General features: G+C 50.0%; 1 protein-coding gene across 2 annotated transcripts in view; it reads right to left on the reverse strand.

Moving 5' to 3' along the window:
• Positions 1 to 20,596, reverse strand: part of MAPRE3 (microtubule associated protein RP/EB family member 3) — a 202,983-nt gene that overhangs the window by 4,410 nt on the left and 177,977 nt on the right. The gene's annotated exons all lie outside the window — the stretch shown is intronic.

Consider the following 20,596-nt stretch of genomic DNA (forward strand, 5'->3'; position numbering starts at 1 on the left):
AGATGGCCAACAGAAACAAAAATAACACAGTTCAGTAAATGCAGTGTTACAAATTATTTTGTACGACTAAACCAAGCTTGTTTCACAAAAAATCAACAATTATATCTTTATCTGTATATGTAACCAAACAACTCACTGACTACATAAACAAATTCACAATACTACACGAATCACAATCAGGATTCCGCTCCAACCACAACACCGAAACAGTACTAATTACCCTCTTAGCCAAATTCAAACAAGAAATTGCAACAGGTAAAAGCATACTCCTCCTACAATTCGACATGTCCAGTGCATTTGACATGGTGAACCACAACATACTACTAAACATCCTAGAATACTTCGGGACTGGTGGAAGTGTACTTAACCGGATCAAGGGCTTCCTAATGACTAGAACATATCAAGTGAAATCGAAATCAACCATATCACTACCATGGAAAGCAGACTGTGGAGTACTTCAAAGGATCACCACTATCGCCACTCCTTTTCAACCTAATGATGACCCCACTAGCCAAGTCCCTATCCAATCATGGCCTTAACCCTTTCATATATGCTGACGATGTCACACTGTAAACCCCTTAAAGAATGACCTAACAGAAATCGACAAAGAAATCAAACTCAGTTTGAACATCATGAACTCATGGGCAAACGCATTCCAACTAAAACTGAACACAGAAAAAACACACTGTCTCATCCTCTCATCCCAATATAACACAATCAAACCCACCAACATAACCACCCCGGACTACACCCTCCCTATCTCAGACAGCCTGAAAATTCTCGGAGTTACAATTGACCGAAATCTTACACTAGAGAGCCAAGTGAAAGCTACAACAAAGAAAATGTTTCACTCAATGTGGACGCTCAAACGAGTGAAACCTTTTTTCCTGAGGGAAATATTTTGCAACTTGGTACAATCCATGGTACTAAGCCATCTAGACTACTGTAATGGAATCTGTAACCTTACCACTATGTAAGCCGCATTGAACGTGAAGCGCGGGGTATAAGTGTAACAAATAAATAAATGTAAAGAACAAATCATTAAGAAACTCCAAACTGCTCAAAACACAGCAGCCAGGCTTATATTCGGAAAAATAAGGTTCGAAAGCGCCAAACCTCTAGGAGAAAACCTACACTGGCTCCCAATCAAAGAACGTATTACATTCAAAATCTGCACCCTGGTTCACAAAATCATCTACGGCAATGCCCCGGGATACATGACAGACCTCATAGACCTACCAACCAAAAACACAACTAGATCAACACAAATATATCTAAATCTCCACCACCCGAGCTGCAAAGGACTCAAATACAAATCAACCTACGTATCCAGCTTCTCATACATAAGCACGCAACTATGGAACGCATTACCAATCATGGTGAAAAAAACATGCGATCACCTAAACTTCTGGAAACTCCTAAAGATTAACCGTTTGAAAAGGTATATCTCAACAATCCAACATAAATGCCTCATCCCCACAACACAACAATATAAAAGCTCATACTGGACATAACCCAACTCTCCCTCCTCCTTAAGCTCAATATGTCTATCACACTGATCATTATTCTGTCATAACCTCACTTTGTAGTTGTTTCATATTGGTACTGGCGATCGCCTCTACTGTACTATGTAAGCCACACTGAGCCTGCAAATAGGTGGGAAAATGTGGGATACATATGCAACAAATAAATAAATATTGCAGAAATGACCTGATGAGCCATCTATAATGCTTGAAAGCAGTCACAAATGTATCACTGTAGTCCAGTAGAAACATCACATACAATTTATTTAATAACTTTGTTTTTCATTTATAAAATTTTCACAAAAGTTGTCGCTCTTTCGAGTCTTATAAATAATACAAAATTAGGTCACTATTTGATGGCATAGGTGCTGTTTAATTTTTAAAGTTATACAGTCAAAACTGTATCTATATTCATCAACTACCGAGTTAAAAAATAATTGAGCCAAGTATTCAAAAGGGTTTACAGGGTACTGCAGCTGAATCTTACCAGTGACTGCCACAGCATTGTCTGGTTAGTACTGGGGTGGTCTGCAGAAAGAGTTTGGATGGAGTCAACACGTCACTGCTTAGAAGTGATATTCCGTTCACTAAACAAGTTAAGTACAGGTATACTGTATAAGCAGCACCTAAAAATTGGCACTGAAAATTTAATGTGAGCGCGATTCTATAAAGAGCATGTGTCCTTTATAGAATCACGCTTAGGTATAAACTGTGCCTAAATGTAGGTACCTGCAATTAGGCCTGCTATGAGCAGGCTTAAATGCTGCCGCCTACAGTTAGGTGCAAGTTTGGCCATATTCTATATCAACGCGCATAACATTCTGGAATGCCCCCAGAAATGCCCCTATCCTCGCCCCCAAATGTGTACGCATTTTAGGATTTATGCATACATCATTATAGACTATGATATGCAAGTAAATCCTAATTATTACCAATTATCAGTGCTGATTAGCTCGTTTCTCAATTAAGTACTGATAGAACTGAAAAATGAGCTTGCGGAGCTACTGCTAGTGATATGCAACTTATCCTTAAAATCGAGCGTGGTACCGGAAGATTGGAGGGTGGCCAATGTAACGCCCATTTTTAAAAAAGGCTCCAGGGGAGATCCGGGAAATTATAGACCGGTGAGTCTGACGTCAGTGCCAGGGAAAATGGTAGAGGCTATTATTAAAAACAAAAATACAGAGCACATCCGAGGACATGGATTACTGAGACCAAGTCAGCCCGGCTTTTGTGTGGGGAAATCTTGCCTGACCAATTTACTTCAATTCTTTGAAGGAGTAAACAAACATGTGGACAAAGGGGAACCGGTTGATATTGTGTATCTGGATTTTCAAAAGGCGTTTGACAAGGTACCTCATTAAAGGCTACAGAGGAAATTGGAGGGTCATGGGATAGGAAGAAATGTCCTGTTGTGGATTAAAAACTGGTTGAAGGATAGGAAACAGAGAGTGGGGTTATATGGGCAGTATTCACAATGGAGAAGGGTAGTTAGTGGGGTTCATCAGGGGTCTGTGCTAGGACCGCTGCTTTTTAATATATTTATAAATGATTTAGAGATGGGAGTAACTAGCGAGGTAATTAAATTTGCTGATGACACAAAGTTATTCAAAGTTGTTAAATCGCGACAGGATTGTGAAAAATTACAACAGGACCTTACGAGACTGGGAGACTGGGCAGCTAAATGGCAGATGACTTTTAATGTGAGCAAGTGTAAGGTGATGCCTGTGGGAAAAAAGAACCCGAATTATAGCTACGTCATGCAAGGTTCCACGTTAGGAGTTACGGACCAAGAAAGGGATCTGGGTGTCATCGTCGATAATACACTGAAACCTTCTGCTCAGTAGTTGCTGCGACTAGGAAAGCGAATAGAATGTTGGGTATTATTAGGAAAGGTATGGAAAACAGGTGTGAGGATGTTATAATGCCGTTGTATCGTTCCATGGTGCGACCGCACCTTGAGTATTGTGTTCAATTCTGGTCGCCACATCTCAAGAAAGATATAGTAGAATTGGAAAAGGTGCAGCGAAGGGCGACTAAAATGATAGCGGGGATGGGACGACTTCCCTATGAAGACAGATTAAGGAGGCTAGGGCTATTCAGCTTGGAGAAGAGACGGCTGAGGGGAGAAATGATAGAGGTATATAAAATAATGAGTGGAGTGGAACAGGTGGATATGAAGCGTCTGTTCACGCTTTCCAAAAATACTAGGACTAGGGGGCATGCGATGAAACTACAATGTAGTAAATTTAAAACAAATCGGAGAAAATTTTTCTTCACCCAACGTATAATTAAACTCTGGAATTCGTTGCCGGAGAAAGTGGTGAAGGCGGTTAGCTTAGCAGAGTTTAAAAAGGGGTTGGACGGTTTCCTAAAGGACAAGTCCATAAACTGCTACTAAATGGAGTTGGGAAAAATCCACAATTCCAGGAAAGCGAATGATACATACCTGTAGCAGGTGCTCTCCGAGGACAGCAGGCTGATTGTTCTCACGACTGGGTTGACGTCCACGGCAGCCCCCACCAACCGGAACAAAAACTTTGCGGGCGGTCCCACACGCAGGGCACGCCCACCGCGCATGCGCGGCTTTCCTCCCGCCCGTGTGCGACCGTTCCCGCTCAGTTGAATGACAAGCAAAGGAATGAGGAAAAAAACACAACTCCAAAGGGGAGGAGGGAGGGTAGGTGAGAACAATCAGCCTGCTGTCCTCGGAGAACACCTGCTACAGTTATGTATCATTCGCTTTCTCCGAGGACAAGCAGGCTGCTTGTTCTCACGACTGGGGTATCCCTAGCTCTCAGGCTCACTCAAAACAAGAACCCAGGTCAATTGAACCTCGCAACGGCGAGGGTATAACAGAAATTGACCTACGAAGAACAACTAACTGAGAGTGCAGCCTGACCAGAATGAATTTGGGTCCTGGAGGGTGGAGTTGGATTTAAACCCCAAACAGATTCTGCAGCATCAACTGCCCGAACCGACTGTCGCGTCGGGTATCCTGCTGGAGGCAGTAATGAGATGTGAATGTGTGGACAGATGACCACGTCGCAGCTTTGCAAATCTCTTCAATAGTGGCTGACTTCAAGTGGGCCACCGACGCTGCCATGGCTCTGACACTATGAGCCGTGACATGACCCTCAAGAGTCAGCCCAGCCTGGGCGTAAGTGAAGGAAATGCAATCTGCTAGCCAATTGGAGATGGTGCGTTTCCCAACAGCGACCCCTTTCCTATTGGGGTCGAAGGAAATAAACAATTGGGCGGACTGTCTGTGGGACTGTGTCCGCTCCAGATAGAAGGCCAAAGCTCGCTTGCAGTCCAATGTGTGCAACTGACGTTCAGCAGGGCGGGTATGCGGTCTGGGAAAGAATGTTGGCAAGACAATTGACTGGTTAAGATGGAACTCCGACACCACCTTCGGCAGGAACTTAGGGTGAGTGCGGAGCAGTACTCTGTTATGATGAAATTTAGTATACGGAGCATGAGCTACCAGGGCTTGAAGCTCACTGACTCTACGAGCTGAAGTAACTGCCACCAAGAAAATTACCTTCCAGGTCAAGTACTTCAGATGGCATGAATTCAGTGGTCAAAAGGAGGTTTCATCAGCTGAGTGAGGACGACGTTGAGATCCCATGACACTGCAGGAGGCTTTGACAAACGCAAGCCTCTCATGAATCGAATGACTAAAGGCTCTCCAGAGATGGCTTTACCCTCTACACGATGATGGTAAGCAGTAATCGCACTAAGGTGATTCCTTACTGAGTTGGTCTTGAGGCCAGACTCTAATAAGTGCAGAAGGTATTCAAGCAGGTTCTGTGCAGGACAAGAACGAGGTTCTAGGGCCTTGCTCTCACACCAAATGACAAACCTCCTCCACTTGAAAAAGTAACTCTTTTTAGTGGAATCCTTTCTAGAGGCAAGCAAGACACGGGAGACACCCTCAGACAGACCCAACGAAGCGAAGTCTACGCCCTCAACATCCAGGCCGTGAGAGCCAGAGACTGAAGGTTGGGGTGCAGAAGCGCTCCGTCGTTCTGCGAAAGGAGAGTCGGAAAACACTCCAATCTCCACGGTTCTTCGGAGGACAACTCCAGAAGTAGAGGGAACCAGATCTGACGGGGCCAAAAGGGTGCGATCAGAATCATGGTGCCGTGGTCTTGCTTGAGCTTCAGTAAGGTCTTCCCCACCAAAGGTATGGGAGGATAAGCATACAGGAGGCCGGTCCCCCAATGGAGGGGAAAGGCATCCGACGCTAGTCTGCCGTGTGCCTGTAGTCTGGAACAGAACAGAGGCAGCTTGTGGTTGGTCTGAGAGGCGAAAAGGTCCACCGAGGGAATGCCCCACTCTCGGAAGATCTTGCGTACCACTCCGGAATGGAGCGACCACTCGTGCGGTTGCATGACTCTGCTCAGTCTGTTGGCCAGACTGTTGTTTACACCTGCCAGGTATGTGGCTTGAAGAAGCATGCCGAACTGGCAGGCCCAACGCCACATCCCGACGGCTTCCTAACACAGGGGGCGAGATCCGGTGGCCCCCTGCTTGTTGATGTAATACATTGCAACCTGATTGTCTGTCCGAATTTGGATAATTTGATGGAACAGCCGATCTCTGAAGGCCTTCAGTGCGTTCCAGACTGCTCGGAGCTCCAGGAGGTTGATCTGAAGATCTTGTTCCTGGAGGGACCACAGTCCTTGGGTGTGAAGCCCATCGACATGAGCTCCCCACCCCAGGCGAGATGCATCCGTCGTCAGCACTTTCGTGGGCTTCAGAATTTGGAATGGACGTCCCAGGGTCAAATTGGTCCGAAGTGTCCACCAGTGCAGCGAATTGCGGCAACTGAGGGACAGGCGGATGACATCTTCTAGATTCCCGGTGTCCTGGCACCACTGGGAAGCTAGGGTCCATTGAGCAGATCTCATGTGAAGACGAGCCATGGGAGTCACATGAACTGTGGAGGCCATAGGACCTAGGAGTCTCAACATCTGCCGAGCTGTGACCTGCTGAAACGCTCTGGTCTGGGAAGTGAGGGACAGGAGGTTTTGGGCCCTCGTTTCGGGAAGAAAGGCCTGAGCCGTCTGTGAATTCAGCAGGGCTCCTATGAATTCCAGAGATTGGACTGGCTGGAGATGGGACTTTGGGTAATTTATCACAAACCCCAGCAGCTCCAGGAGGTGAATAGTGCACTGCATGGACTGGAGAGCTCCTGCCTCCGAGGTGTTCTTGACCAGCCAATCGTCGAGATATGGGAATACGTGCACTCCCAGCTTGCGTAGATACGCCGCGACCACCACGAGGCACTTCGTGAACACCCGTGGGGCAGAGGCGAGCCCAAAGGGCAGCACACAATACTGAAAGTGCCGTGTCCCCACGCGGAATCTGAGATACTGTCTGTGAGCTGGCAGTATCGGGATGTGAGTGTATGCGTCCTTTAAATCCAGGGAACATAGCCAATCGTTTTTCTGAATCATTGGTAGAAGGGTGCCCAAGGAAAGCATCCTGAACTTCTCTTTGACCAGGTATTTGTTCAGGCCTCTCAGGTCTAGGATGGGGCGCATCCCCTCTGTTTTCTTTTCCACAAGGAAGTACCTGGAATAGAATCCCTGCCCTTCCTGCCCGGGTGGCACGGGCTCGACCGCATTGGCGCTGAGAAGGGCGGAGAGTTCCTCTGCAAGTACCTGCTTGTGATGGGAGCTGAAGGATTGGGTTCCCGGAGGACAATTTGGTGGAGGGGAGGCCAAATTCAGGGTGTATCCGCACCGCACTATTTGGAGAACCCACTGGTCGGAGGTTATTAGAGGCCACCTTTGGTGAAAAAATTTTAACCTCCCCCCGACCGGCAGATCGTCCGGTACGGACACTTTGATGGCGGCTATGTTCCCATGGATCCAGTCAAAAACCCGTCCCCGGTTTTTGCTGTGGAGGCGCAGGGGGCTGCTTAGGCGCACGCTGTTGACGGGAATGAGCGCGCTGGGACTGTCCCTGTGCCTGAGGAGGCCTTCGGGCCGGCTGGGTGTACCTACGCTTGTTGTAGGCGTAGGGTGCAGCCTGCCTGGCCCGGGAAAAACGTCCACCTGCTGAGGTGGATGCTGAAGGCGCCCGGTGGGAGAGCTTGTCGAGGGCGGTTTCCCGCTGGTGTAGTTGGTCCACCAACTGCTCGACCTTCTCACCAAAAATATTATCCCCCCGGCAAGGGACATCGGCCAGCCGCTGCTGGGTGTGGTTGTCCAGGTCAGAGGCACGCAGCCATGAGAGCCTGCGCATCACTATACCTTGGGCCGCAGCTCGAGATGCCACATCACAGGTGTCATATATACCCCTGGACAGGAACTTTCTGCACGCCTTCAGCTGCCTGACCACCTCCTGAAAAGGCCTGGACTGCTCCGGGGGGGGGAGCTTGTCGACCAGGTCCGCCAGTTGCTTCACATTATTCCGCGTGTGTATGCTCGTGTAGAGCTGGTAGGACTGGATGCGGGTCACGAGCATTGAAGATTGGTAGGCCTTCCTCCCAAACGAGCAGAGTGCGAGACTCCCGCCCCAGGGGCGCCAAGGCGGTATCCCTCGAACTCCGTGCCCTCTTGAGAGCAGAGTCCACGACCGCCGAGTCATGAGGCAATTGAGGCCGCATTAACTCTGGGTCTGAGTGGATCCTGTATTGGGACTCCGCTTTCTTGGGGATGGTGGGGTTAGATAAAGGTCTCAACCAGTTCCGAAGCAGTGTCTCTTTGAGGACATTGTGCAACGGTACCGTGGAGGACTCTCTAGGTGGTGATGGATAGTCGAGGACCTTGAGCATCTCCGCCCTCGGCTCATCCACAGAGACCACGGGGAAGGGAATGCAGATAGACATATCCCTGACGAAGGAGGCAAAGGAGAGGCTCTCAGGTGGCGAGAGCTTCCTCTCCGGTGAAGGAGTGGGGTCGGAGGGAAGGCCCACAGACTCCTCTGAGGAGAAATATCTGGGGTCCTCCTCCTCCCCCCACGAGGCCTCTTCCTCGGTGTCGGACATGAGCTCCTGTAGCTCAGACCTCAACCGGGCCCGGCTCGACTTCGAGGCACCGAGTCCTCGCTGGCGTCGTCGAGCAGTGGACTCCCACGCCGACGGGGATGAAGCTCCCTCCATAGACGTCGACGGGGACTCCACCTGCGTGGCGGTCGAGACTGGCACCGCAAGCGGTGTCGGCGTCGAAGGCCTTGGCACTGGGCTAGAGCACGCCGGCGCCTCCATCAACGGCACCTGGCACATCAGCCCTTCCAGGATCCCCAGAAGGATGGCTCGGAGGCACTCGTCAAGGGGGAAAGGCGAGGGGGCCGGTGGAGGTGCCGGTGCCGGAATCTGCTCGGGTCCAGGAGACGGCACCGAAGTGCTGGTGCCCTGACGTAGCAATACCTCCACCACCGAGGGGGAACGCTCCTCCCGGCGCTGCCGCTTCCTCGGCGTCGAGTCATCTCTGGAGCCAGTAGCCACATGTGCCGTGGGCGACCGATGACGGTGCTTTTTAGCCTTCTTCCGGTGCCCGTCATCGGCACTCGGCGGTACCGAAGAGGAGGAGGTAGATCCCCCTCGGCCTCGAGGGATCGGGTCCAACAGGGTTCGGTCCCGAGGGCCCTAGGTAGAGGGAGTGACCGGGGCCGATTGCCCGCGCGGCCGCTCACCCCTGCCATCTCCGGAAGACCGGCGGGCCAACGGGACCTGTGCTCCTGGGGTCGGTGCCGTCGGTGCCGATTTCATGGACATCGGTACCGGTACCGAAGATCCGGCCGTCGACACCGATGCCGTTGAAGTCGACGTCGAGGGGCCGGTGCAAGTTCCGAAAAGACGGTCCCGAAGAACTTGCCTCGCCACCTGTGTCCGTTTCCTTAAACTGAGACACAAGGTGCACGTCTTGGTATCGTGCTCCGGCCCGAGGCACTGGAGGCACCAAGCGTGAGTGTCGGTCTGCGAGATATGCCGGCCACACCGACCACATTTCTTAAATCCACTCGGGACCTTCGAGGACATCGACGGAAAAATCGCGTCGGCGAAGTCAAAGCCGTCGATGGTGGCGGTAAAATCACACCTTGAAAAAAATCGACCGCGCGGCCACAAGGGCGCAACAAGGCGCCCCCGCTAAAAGTACGAGGGGAAAAAACAAAGTTTTCTTTTTTTTTTTTTAAAACAGAACAAAAGAAAACAATCAAAGAAAGACAAACGAAGGAAAAACTCGCGTCTAAGCGCGGTCCGGTTTCCGGGGCTGACAGAGAGAGAGACGAACACAGCTCTCTCCAGCGCGGAAAAGAAAAGACTGAGCGGGAACGGTCGCGCACGGGCGGGAAGACGGCCGCGCATGCGCGGTGGGCGTGCCCTGCGTGCGGGACCGCCAAAGTTTTTGTTCCGGTTGGTGGGGGCTGCCGTGGACGTCAACCCAGTCGTGAGAACAAGCAGCCTGCTTGTCCTCGGAGAATAACATGTATAGAATGTGTGTACATTTGGGAAGCTTGCCAGGTGCCCTTGGCCTGGATTGGCCGCTGTCGTGGACAGGATGCTGGGCTCGATGGACCCTTGGTCTTTTCCCAGTATGGCATTACATATGTACTTATAAGTTATGAACGTAAAATTGGGCACATGCTCAATTTAATGCACGTAACTCTTAGTGTCATATATAGAATCTGCCCTAAGTGCATAAAGTTAAGATAGCAAAAAGGATGTCCTAACTTTATTCGCAAAGCTAACTGGGCACCGGTCTGAATATGGTAAAATTACGTATCATACCTGATAATTTTCTTTCCATTAATCATAGCAGATCAATCCATAGACTGGTGGGTTGTGTCCATCTACCAGCAGGTGGAGATAGAGAACAATCTTTTGCCTCTCTATATGTGGTCATGTGCTACCAGGAAATCCTCAGTATAGTCGATATCAAAGCTCCATCTGCAGGAATCACCAAACATAGAGAATTACACCCACAAAGGGCCACTCCGCCACCCAACCACCGCCGAAGTGGGGGGGGGGGGGGGCACTGGCATGTCTTGCTACCGCAACCGCGGGAGGAGCTGGCTTAACCCATCACCGCCAAAACGAGAGGGAAACAAAGCTACCCATGTCGAAACAGGGGGAAAGAAGCAGCAGCTCACTGTAACACAAAGTCGTCCCAACTCCTGGGAAATCCAAGTGAAAGAACTTGAACTCGAAGTCCTCCTGAACAGGAACTGAAGTCTAAACTTGAACCTGAAATATAACTGAACTAGAACAAACAGTACAGATATCTGGGAGGGACTATGGACTGATCTGCTATGATTAATGGAAAGAAAATTATCAGGTATGATACATAATTTTACCTTCCATATCATCAAGCAGATCAATCCATAGACTGGTGGGATGTAACCAAGCAGTACTCACCCAGGGCGGGACATGGAAATCCCAGAACGCAACACTGAAGCTCCAAACTGGGCCTTGGCCCGTGCTGCCACGTCCAAGCGATAATGCCGTGAGAAGGTATGAGCCAACGCCCAAGTTGCCGATCTGCAAATCTCCTCCAAGGAAACGGACCTGGACTCTGCCATTGAAGCCGCCTGTGTTCTAGTAGAATGAGCCTTCAGCTGGATAGGCGGCACCTTCCCTGCAGCCACATAAGCCACTGCAATCGTTTCCTTGACCCAATGTGCCACGGTAGGTTTAGATGCCTGCAGACCCCTACGGGGACCCGCGAACAGCACGAACAGGTGATCCAACTTCCGGAAATCGTTGGTCACTTCCAAGTATCTGATGATAACTTGTCTAACATCCAGGCATCTGAGAGCACGATACTCCTCTGGATAATCCTCCCTACGGAAAAAGGGTAGACAAAGCTGCTGATTCACATGGAAGCGAGAAACAATCTTGGGCAGGAAAGAAGGCACTGGGCGAACAGACACTCCTGCCTCTGTGAACCACAGGAATGGCTCTCTACACGAGAGCGCCTGGAGCTTGGAAACCCTCCTGGCTGAAGCGAATGCCACCAAAAAGACCACTTTCAATGTCAGGTCCTTCAGAGACAGCCACGATAATGGCTCAAAGGGCGGCTTCGGCAAGGCCCGCAGCACCAGATTGAGATTCCACGTAGGCACTATCGAGTGCAGAGGAGGGCGCAGGTGATTAACCCCTTTGAGAAAACGCACCATATCTGGCTGAGAAGCCAGGGAAGCACCCTTCAGGCGACTCCTGAAGCAAGCTAGAGCCGCTACCTGGACCTTAAGAGAGCTGAGCGACAGGCCTTTCTCCAGACCTTCTTGCAGGAACGTCAACACTGAAGCAATTGGCGCCGTGAATGGCGACAGGGATCCTGCCTCGCACCATGATACAAAGGTACGCCATACCCTGGCGTACGTAGTAGAAGTAGAGCGCTTCCGTGCTCTCAGCATAGTGGCGATGACCTTGACCGAGAAGCCCTTCTTCTTCAGCCGCTTCCGCTCCAGAGCCAGGCCGTAAGACCAAAGGGGGAGGGATCCTCCATCACCACAGGACCCTGATGTAAGAGGCCCCGCTCCGCTCGAAGCCGCAGAGGACTGTCTAAGGAAAGCCGGATCAGGTCCGCATACCAAGGGCGTCTGGGCCAGTCTGGACCCACCAGGACCACCCGGCCGAGAATTCTGCCCAGCATAGGCCAAGGCGGGAACACGTAGAGAAGCTCCTGTACCGGCCACTGCTGGAGAAGAGCATCGACCCCCAGAGATCGTGTTCCCGTCCTCTGCTGAAGGACCACGGCACTTGGCCGAGGTAGCCATCAGATCCAAGGTCGGCATGCCTCAGAGTTTCGTGATCTCCAAGAACACCCGAGCAGACAGTTGCCACTCTCCGGGATCCAAGGTATGGTGACTGAGAAAGTCCGCCTCGACATTCAGGACTCCCGCAATTTGAGCCACCGACAGCTGGCCCAGATTCGCCTCTGCCCATTGGCATAACTTCATGGCCTCCCTGATTAGGGGGGCGCTCCTGGTACCTCCCTGGTGATTGACATAGGCCATGGCCGTGGCACTGTCTGACAGGATTCGAACTGGCCTCAGTATCAGTACCTGAAGAAACGCTTGAAGCGCCAACCGAATGGCCCGAAGTTCCAAGAGGTTGATGGACCACTTCGCCTCCGCCGGTGACTATATCCCCTGCGCTGTCCTTTCCAAGCAGTGGGCTCCTCAGCCCGTCAAGCAGGCGTCCGTCGTAACGACAATTCACTCCGGGGACGTGAGAGGCATACCGGCTGACAACTTGTCTGACATCAGCCACCAACTTAGCGCCCTTCTCACCGCCGGGTCCAGGGGCAGGCGAACTGTGTAATCCTCCGAAACCGGAGTCCAGCACCGCAGAAGAGAGTGCTGTAGTGGTCTCATATGGGCCCTGGCCCAGGGCACTACCTCCATTCGTGGCCATCATGGAGCCCAATAGTTGCACATAATCCCAAGCCGAGGAGCTGAGGAGGCTAGGAACCGGCCCACCTGGGCCTGAAGCTTGAGGCTCCGGTTGTCCGGCAGGAACACTTTGCCCACTTGGGTGTCGAACCGAACACCCAGATACTCCAGGGACTGAGTCGGGCGCAGCTGACTTTTCTCCCGGTTGATGATCCATCCCAGGGAGCTCAGAAGAGCAATGACCCTGTCCGTCACTCTCCCACACTCTGCAAAGGAGGGAGCTCGAATCAGCCAGTCATGCAGGTAGGGATGGACTTGCACTCCTTCCTTGCGGAGATAAGCCGCAATGACCACCATCACTTTGGAGAAGGTCCGCGGAGCCGTAGCCAACCCGAACGGGAGGGCTCTGAACTGGAAGTGCCAGCCCAGCACTGCAAAGCGCAGGAAGCGCTGATGAGGCAGCCAGATGGGAATGTGCAGATAAGCTTCCTTGATGTCCAAGGATGACAGGAATTCTCCTTCTTGTACTGCAGCAATCACTGAGCGGAGAGTCTCCATACGGAAATGCTGTATTCGCAAGGCCCAACTGACTCCCTTGAGGTTGAGAATAGGCCGAGAAGAGCCTCCTTTCTTTGGCACCACAAAGTAAATGGAGTAATGTCCTGTGCCACGCTGCTCTACGTACACTGGGACCACCGCCCCAAGGCGGAGCAAGTTGTCCAGAGTCTGCTGAACTACTGCCACTTTGAGGGGAGACTTGCAAGGAGAGTTCACGAACCCGTCTCTCAGGGGCTAGCAGAACTCCAACTTGTAGCCATCTCTGATGACTTCTAGAACCCAAGCATCTGAAGTTACCTGGTCCACTCACCCAGAAAAGAGGACAACCTTCCTCCTATCTGCTCTGGGCCATGGAGCAGAGCCCCGTCATTGGGTACGAGACCCTGGGGGAGGACCGGAGGAAGAACCTCCTGAGCGGCGGTCTCTGCGAAAGGAATGCTGCTTCGGGGAGAACCTCTGCTTGAAGGAGGAGGAGGAGCCCGACTTGCCCGGGCGATACCAATGGGCTTCTTGAAAATGGCCCTTAGAGGAACCAGGGCGAGCACTGCTGGCCCTTGCCTTGACCTCCGGCAACCTCTTGCCTTTAGAGCTGCCGAGATCCGTCACGATCTAGTCCAGCTCATCCCCGAAGAGCAGCTTGCCCTTAAAAGGCAACTTGGCTAAGCGGGATTTGGAGGCATGGTCAGCTGACCAATGCTTAAGCCATAGCCATCGACGGGCAGAGACTTTCTGAGACATACCTTTAGCCGAGGCTCTCAAAACATCATACAGCAAGTCTGCCAAGTAAGCCAAGCCCGACTCCAGGACCGGCCAATCCGCCCTTAAGGAAGGATCCGAGGGGGAGGCCCACTGCACCACCGTCAGGCATGCCCTGGCCACATAGGAGCCGCAAACCGAGGCCTGCAAACTCAAGGTGGCCGCTTCAAAGTCTAACTTTAAGGCCGCTTCCAATTTCCTGTCCTGTGAATCCTTAAGGGCAGAGCCACCTTCCACCGGCAAAGCCGTCTTTTTGTCACAGCAGTGATTAGAGTCCACTGCCCTCCTGGCAGAGGGTACAGACGAGTCATGGCCCTGGCTACCTTGAGGCTCGCCTCAGGAGAATCCCATTGAGCCGAAATTAGAGTTTTCATGGCTTCATGGATGTGGAAGATCCTGGAAGGGCGCTTGGTTCCCAACATAATAGCGGAACCCGCTGAGGCTGAAGAAGGGCCTTCCTCCGGAGAGGAAATACTCAAGATGCTCATGGCCTGAACTAACAGGTTAGGCAATTCCTCTGAGCGAAAAAGCCGCGCTGCAGAGGGGTCATCTCCCCCAACAGGGCGAGGATCAGCCTCCTCCAAAGAATCCCAGAAATGCTGCCCTCATCTACAACAGAGGAGACAGAGTCACCCAAGACCTGAAGATCCACCCGAGGGCGCTTGATCAGGGAAGCCTCTTCCCCCATATCTGACAGGGGAGCAGGAGCAGCGTTTTGCAGTTGAAAGGCCTGATGCAGCAACAAAATAAACTCGGGAGAGAAACCCCCCTGTTTGTGCACCTCTGCAACCTAGGCCACAGCCCTAGAGGTACTCTCAACCTCCACTCCATAAAGTGGGGGAGAGGAGTGCTGCGCATCCAAAATGGCGTCCGGCGTGTCACTCCACGGAGGAACCGTGCGGGAAGCATGGCGCTTAAACTTCAACATCTTCTTACCGCCGTCCAACTCAAAGGCGGCCATACCAGAGGCCGTCCGAGCTGCATGGGCGGCCGACGTCAGAAGGACGGACATTGGGGGATGGGGGCCTAAGGCGGAAAAGGCCGCCGACGCCCCAGCGGAGGAAAAAACGGCTAAATCAGCAAAGTCCAGAAGGGCGCCCAAAAAGGGCTTCTCTGTGTCCGATCCCCGCGCCTCCCCACTAGCCGCGCGATCGCAGTCCGGGAAGCGCTTTTTCACGCCCTTACCATCCAACGCCATGATCCATGAGGGAAACGTTTGGGGAACCCCCTGCCCACTAGGAAAAGGTAAAATTACCTGCTTCTTGCTCCGAGCTGCAACAAATTGTGTCCCAGTGAGCAGCTGCAAGTAAAATCTTTTCTGCTTCAAGATTGCTATGGGTTTTTTTTGTTTTTTTTTAACGGAGCCAGCGGGAGGGGGGAGAAAAGGAGGGCCCTGGCACCACCAGGTTTGCACTTGCTCACGAAGAGCCCTCAAACCCAGGCACTCAACAAAGCCTGTAAATAGGCGTGGAGACCAAGCCAGAGCTGCTGCATGTGACCACACACCTGCTAGATAGAGAGAATACTGAGGATTTCCTGGTAGCACACGACCACATATAGAGAGGCAAAAGATTGCTTTCTATCTCCACCTGCTGGTAGATGGACACAACCCACCTGTCTATGGATTGATCTGCTTGATGATATTTATTTATTGCATTTGTACCCCACATTTTCCCAGCTCTTTGCAGGGTCAATGTGGCTTACATTACATTGTGAATAGTGGAAATTTATAAGAAAATATACATTTAGTATTGCTTAAGGATCTTGGGTAACATGATAATAGTAATAGATAATCTAAAGAAAATATACATTTAGTGTTGCTTATGGAATGGCCATTTAGCCCATGGCTTAAAAAAACACTGACTGCCACAGGCTGAATATTGGAACCATTGTTTTTGTTCGAAATTTGTATTCTATTTGCATTCTGGTTTTAGCTCATATTTTTTCAGCATGCAAATAAAGAAAATATAGAAAATAAGCTGGATTGCTTTAAGCAGTAAAGGTGACTTTGATCAAAGATAACCTCTCTCTGAGAAGAAAACTTTGAAAACCATCTTAAATTGTAAAATCTAATGGCAATGAATTTCCTGCAAGACTAATAGTATGTCTGTGACTGAATTGTTTAAAAAAAACTGACAAATCCCGTTAGGGACTGAAGAAAAGCTTATCACCTAATGATAAAACTTACTTTTTTAACTTCACTATTTTCAGTACAGGCAAGAAATTCATCTGTTCCTGATCCACCAGTAAGCTTAACTCAGGGATCTGTAGCACGAGTAAGTCCCTTTGTCCAAACATCCACACTTTTGTTCCTGTTTATGTTTATTCACGTGTTTGATATACTGCTTGCCAGAAACTGATCAAAGCTCTTGATCCAGATAAAAACTGGGTTTTAGAATTTATCTACACTAATTAAGACTTTGGGTTTAAAGGGGTGTTATAGTCAGATGTTCTGTGTTGTACAAAAGAGAACAGGAGCAGGAAGATGTATTTCAATCTGGAACAAAATTCTCTTGATCCTGGTGCTGCATTTGTTATGCATGTAAATGCACACAGAAAAATATATCCACATCAGGAGCGTAACCAGACCTGTCATTTCAAGTGGGCCCAGAGTTAAGCTGGGGTGGATCCTTCCCACCCCCACCTCCATCCCCATATATACTTTTTTTTTTTTAACCTTTCCCTCCACTCCTGTTCCATCTCTCCCTCTTTTTTTCCCATTCATCCCCTTTCCCCCTACTCACATATCGTCACCTTTCTCCCCACCCACCCACAGCCCGGTATCTGCCATCTCTCTCTGAAACCCACCTCTCCGATCTACTTCTTAGCCATTGCCGGAAGCGATTCCTGTGGACAACCTGCAATAGCCCTGCAGGCTTCCCTTTACCACATCCTCGTCAGGAAAGAAACAGGAATTGACATCATCGAGGGTAGGACACCGTAGAGGGAAGACTGCAGGGCCAGCGCAGGTTGCCTATAGGAATCACTGCAGGCAACAGCTTCAAATTAGATTTGGTGGAGCGGGGGCTTCAGAGAGAGACGGGTAGATGTTGTGCCGCCATCAGAGAAGACAGAGGGAGGAGTGAGGCATCACCAATGAGGTGTTTTGCAGGCCACCAGATTGGGTGGAACTGTGCCCACCCAGGCCCATCCGTAGCTACACCACTGAGCCACATATAGGGTTTGATTTTATAGCAGGACACCTACTTCAGCTGTCCAAAACAGGTATCTATGTATTTTTACAAAATAGGCTTCCATATCCAGGCCCAACAGCACACAAATACTTATGCACAAATTTACATATCCTCCTTCTGAAATGTGAGCGTGTACATGCATATTTTATAAAATATGTACATACACCAGACATACCACGTCAAACACGTTAGGCGTGTGACACACATCTGGCACCCTTTGCCACCTCACAAGCAAAAGTGCCCTTCCCTCTGGCATTGGTACATTGCTCCTCACTCTTGCGGTATGGCAACTCTCTCCCTTCCCTGGTTCAGCATCACTTTTTCACTCACTCACCCCTCTTCACCCCAGTTCCTTTAAACTTCTTACCCTAGATCACCGGCAACAACAGTAGCAGCAGCACTGAAAATGGGCTGCGTCAGTCAGCCCCTGTAACCTTCCCTCTGCTGGTCCCGCCCCTCTAGAAATAGGAGGTAGAATCAGAGGAGGTGGAACTCGCTGTCGGCGATTGACAGTAAGAAATTTAAAGGACCTGGGGGGGGGGGGAGTGATATGTGAGTGAGAGAGAGATGGTGAAACGGGGAGGGGAGGTGCAAGAGAAAGGGGAGAGCTGCAATACTATGAGAGGAGAGGGGAGGGCAAGGGAAATAAGAGAGCTGCCATACCACAGGGGGAGGGGGGAAAAGAGCTGCCATACCATGGGAGGAGGAGAGGAAAAGAGTTGCCATAACATGGGGGAAGAGGGAGGAGAAAGGAGAGAACTGCTATACCATGGGGGAAGGGGGAGAAGAGAGTTAAATGATGCTGGAATCTATGGGGGAAGAGAGAAATATTGGGCCTCTGGGGTGGGAGTGAGAGTGGGGGAAGAAAATTCCAGGACCTGTCTGGGGGTGGAGGAAGAGGGAGAAATACAGGAGAGAGGGAGGAACATTTGCTGAAGAAGGGCAGGAGGAAGGGAGAAGGGAGGCGGAGATGCGGCACATGAGGAGGGATCAAGATACAGAGGGGTGCTGCCAGACATGTTGGCGAGGGAATAGAGACACAGAGGGACAATGCGAAACACGATGGGGGGGGGGGGGGGGGTGACACATGTGATGGGGGATAGGGATACAGAAGGGTTATTTTTAGCAGGGCAAGAATGTGGACAAAGAGAAGGGCGGATGCCCAACTCGGTGGGAAGATAGGGGCAGGGAAAGGGCGGATAGCGAAACAGAGAGAAGATGAATGGGGAAATGGAGAAGAAATGCCAAATGGAAAAAGAGACCCTGGCAAGAGAGTTAACAGAAGACAAAGAAAAGCAAAAAGCTGTGTAGGACCAACATGATTACGTATTGACTATGGGAACGTAATTTATGAAGGATTATTTTTATTTATTGGGATTTATTAACTGCCTTTATGAAGAGATTCAACCAAGGTGGTATACAGTAGGTACAATTTAACATCAAACTTACAATTCTGTTAACAGCATAATAGTATTCGCCCTCCTTACTGTCGATGAAGTTGCACAGGCGATCAGCAGGTTCTCCAACACTCACTGTAAACTATATACCTGTCCCAACTACCTAATGAAATCTGCCCCTGACCGCTTCATAGCAGACCTCACATCCCACCTAAACTACATGCTTCAGCGAAGTCTCTTCCATAAGGAAAATGGCAATATCTTACTCACTCCAATACCAAAAGACACCAAGAAAAAAAACAAATCAAATCATTAACTACCATCCAGTAGCATCCATTCCGTTGTCAGTCAAACTGATGGAAAGCATGGTAGCCAAACAACTTACAGATTATATAAACGAATTCTCAATATTACATGAATCACAGTCAGGTTTTCGCCCCCCTCCACAGCACAGAAACAGTACTACTCACTCTCCTAGCCAAATTCAAGCAAGAAATAGCAATAGGCAAAAACATCCTCCTCATCCAGTGCATTCGACATAGTAAACCATAATATATTAATAAGATTACTAGATAAGTTCAGGATTGGTGGAAACACACTTAGCTGGATCAAAAGTTTCCTAACCACTAGAACATATCAAGTAAAATCAAACTCAAACATATCATCACCGTGGAAAGCAGACTGTGGAGTACCACAAGGATCACCGATATCACCGATCCTCTTCAACCTAATGATGACCCCCACTAGCCAAGTCCTTATCCAACCAAGGCCTTAACCCTTACAAATCTAAACTGACAGAAATCACCAACGAAATCAAGAGAGTGGTGGATGCTTGAAATGCCCTCCCGCGGGAGGTGGTGGAGATGAAAACGGTAACGGAATTCAAACATGCGTGGGATAAACATAAAGGAATCCTGTTCAGAAGAAATGGATCCTCAGGAGCTTAGCCGAGATTGGACAACAGAGCCGGTAGTGGGAGGCGGGGATAGTGCTGGGCAGACTTATACGGTCTGTGCCAGAGCCGATGGTGGGAGGTGGGGATAGTGCTGGGCAGACTTGTACGGTCTGTGCCCTGAAAAAGACAGGTACAAATCAAGGTAAGGTATACACAAAAAAGTGGTACATTTCTTGGGCAGACTGGATGGACCGTGCAGGTCATTTTCTGCCGTCATCTACTATGTTACTATGTAACATCATGGAGTCTTGGGCAAATGCATTTCAACTAAAACTAAACAAAGAAAAAAACACACCATCTCATCCTCTCATCCCTACACAGCGCAGATAACCCCACAATTATCAACACCCCAGATTACACCCTCCCTATCTCAGACAGCCTGAAAATCCTCGGCGTTACAACGGACCGCAACTTAACACTAGAGAGCCAAGTGACATCCACAAAAAAAGAAAATGTTCCACTCAATGTGGAAACTCAAACACGTGAAACAATTCTTCCCGAGGGAAACATTTCGCAACCTGATACAATCGATGGTACTAAGCCATGTAGGCTACTGCAATGGAATTTATGCGGGATGCAAAGAACGAACCTTAAAGAAACTTCAGACCGCTCAAAACACGGCAGCTAGGCTTAACTTCGGAAAAATGCGATTTGAAAGTGCAAAACCCCTTCGTGAAAAACAACACTGGCTCCCAATCAAAGAACGCATTGCTTTCAAAATCTGCACTCTGGTTCACAAAATTATCTACAGTGAAGCTCCGGAATACATGACAGACTTGATCGACCTACCAACTAGAAACACATCCGAATCAACACGAACGTACCTAAATCTGCACTACCCAAGCTGCAAAGGGCTCA

Source organism: Microcaecilia unicolor, chromosome 3 (assembly GCF_901765095.1).
Source record: "Microcaecilia unicolor chromosome 3, aMicUni1.1, whole genome shotgun sequence".
Classification (NCBI taxonomy): Eukaryota; Metazoa; Chordata; class Amphibia; order Gymnophiona; family Siphonopidae; genus Microcaecilia; species Microcaecilia unicolor.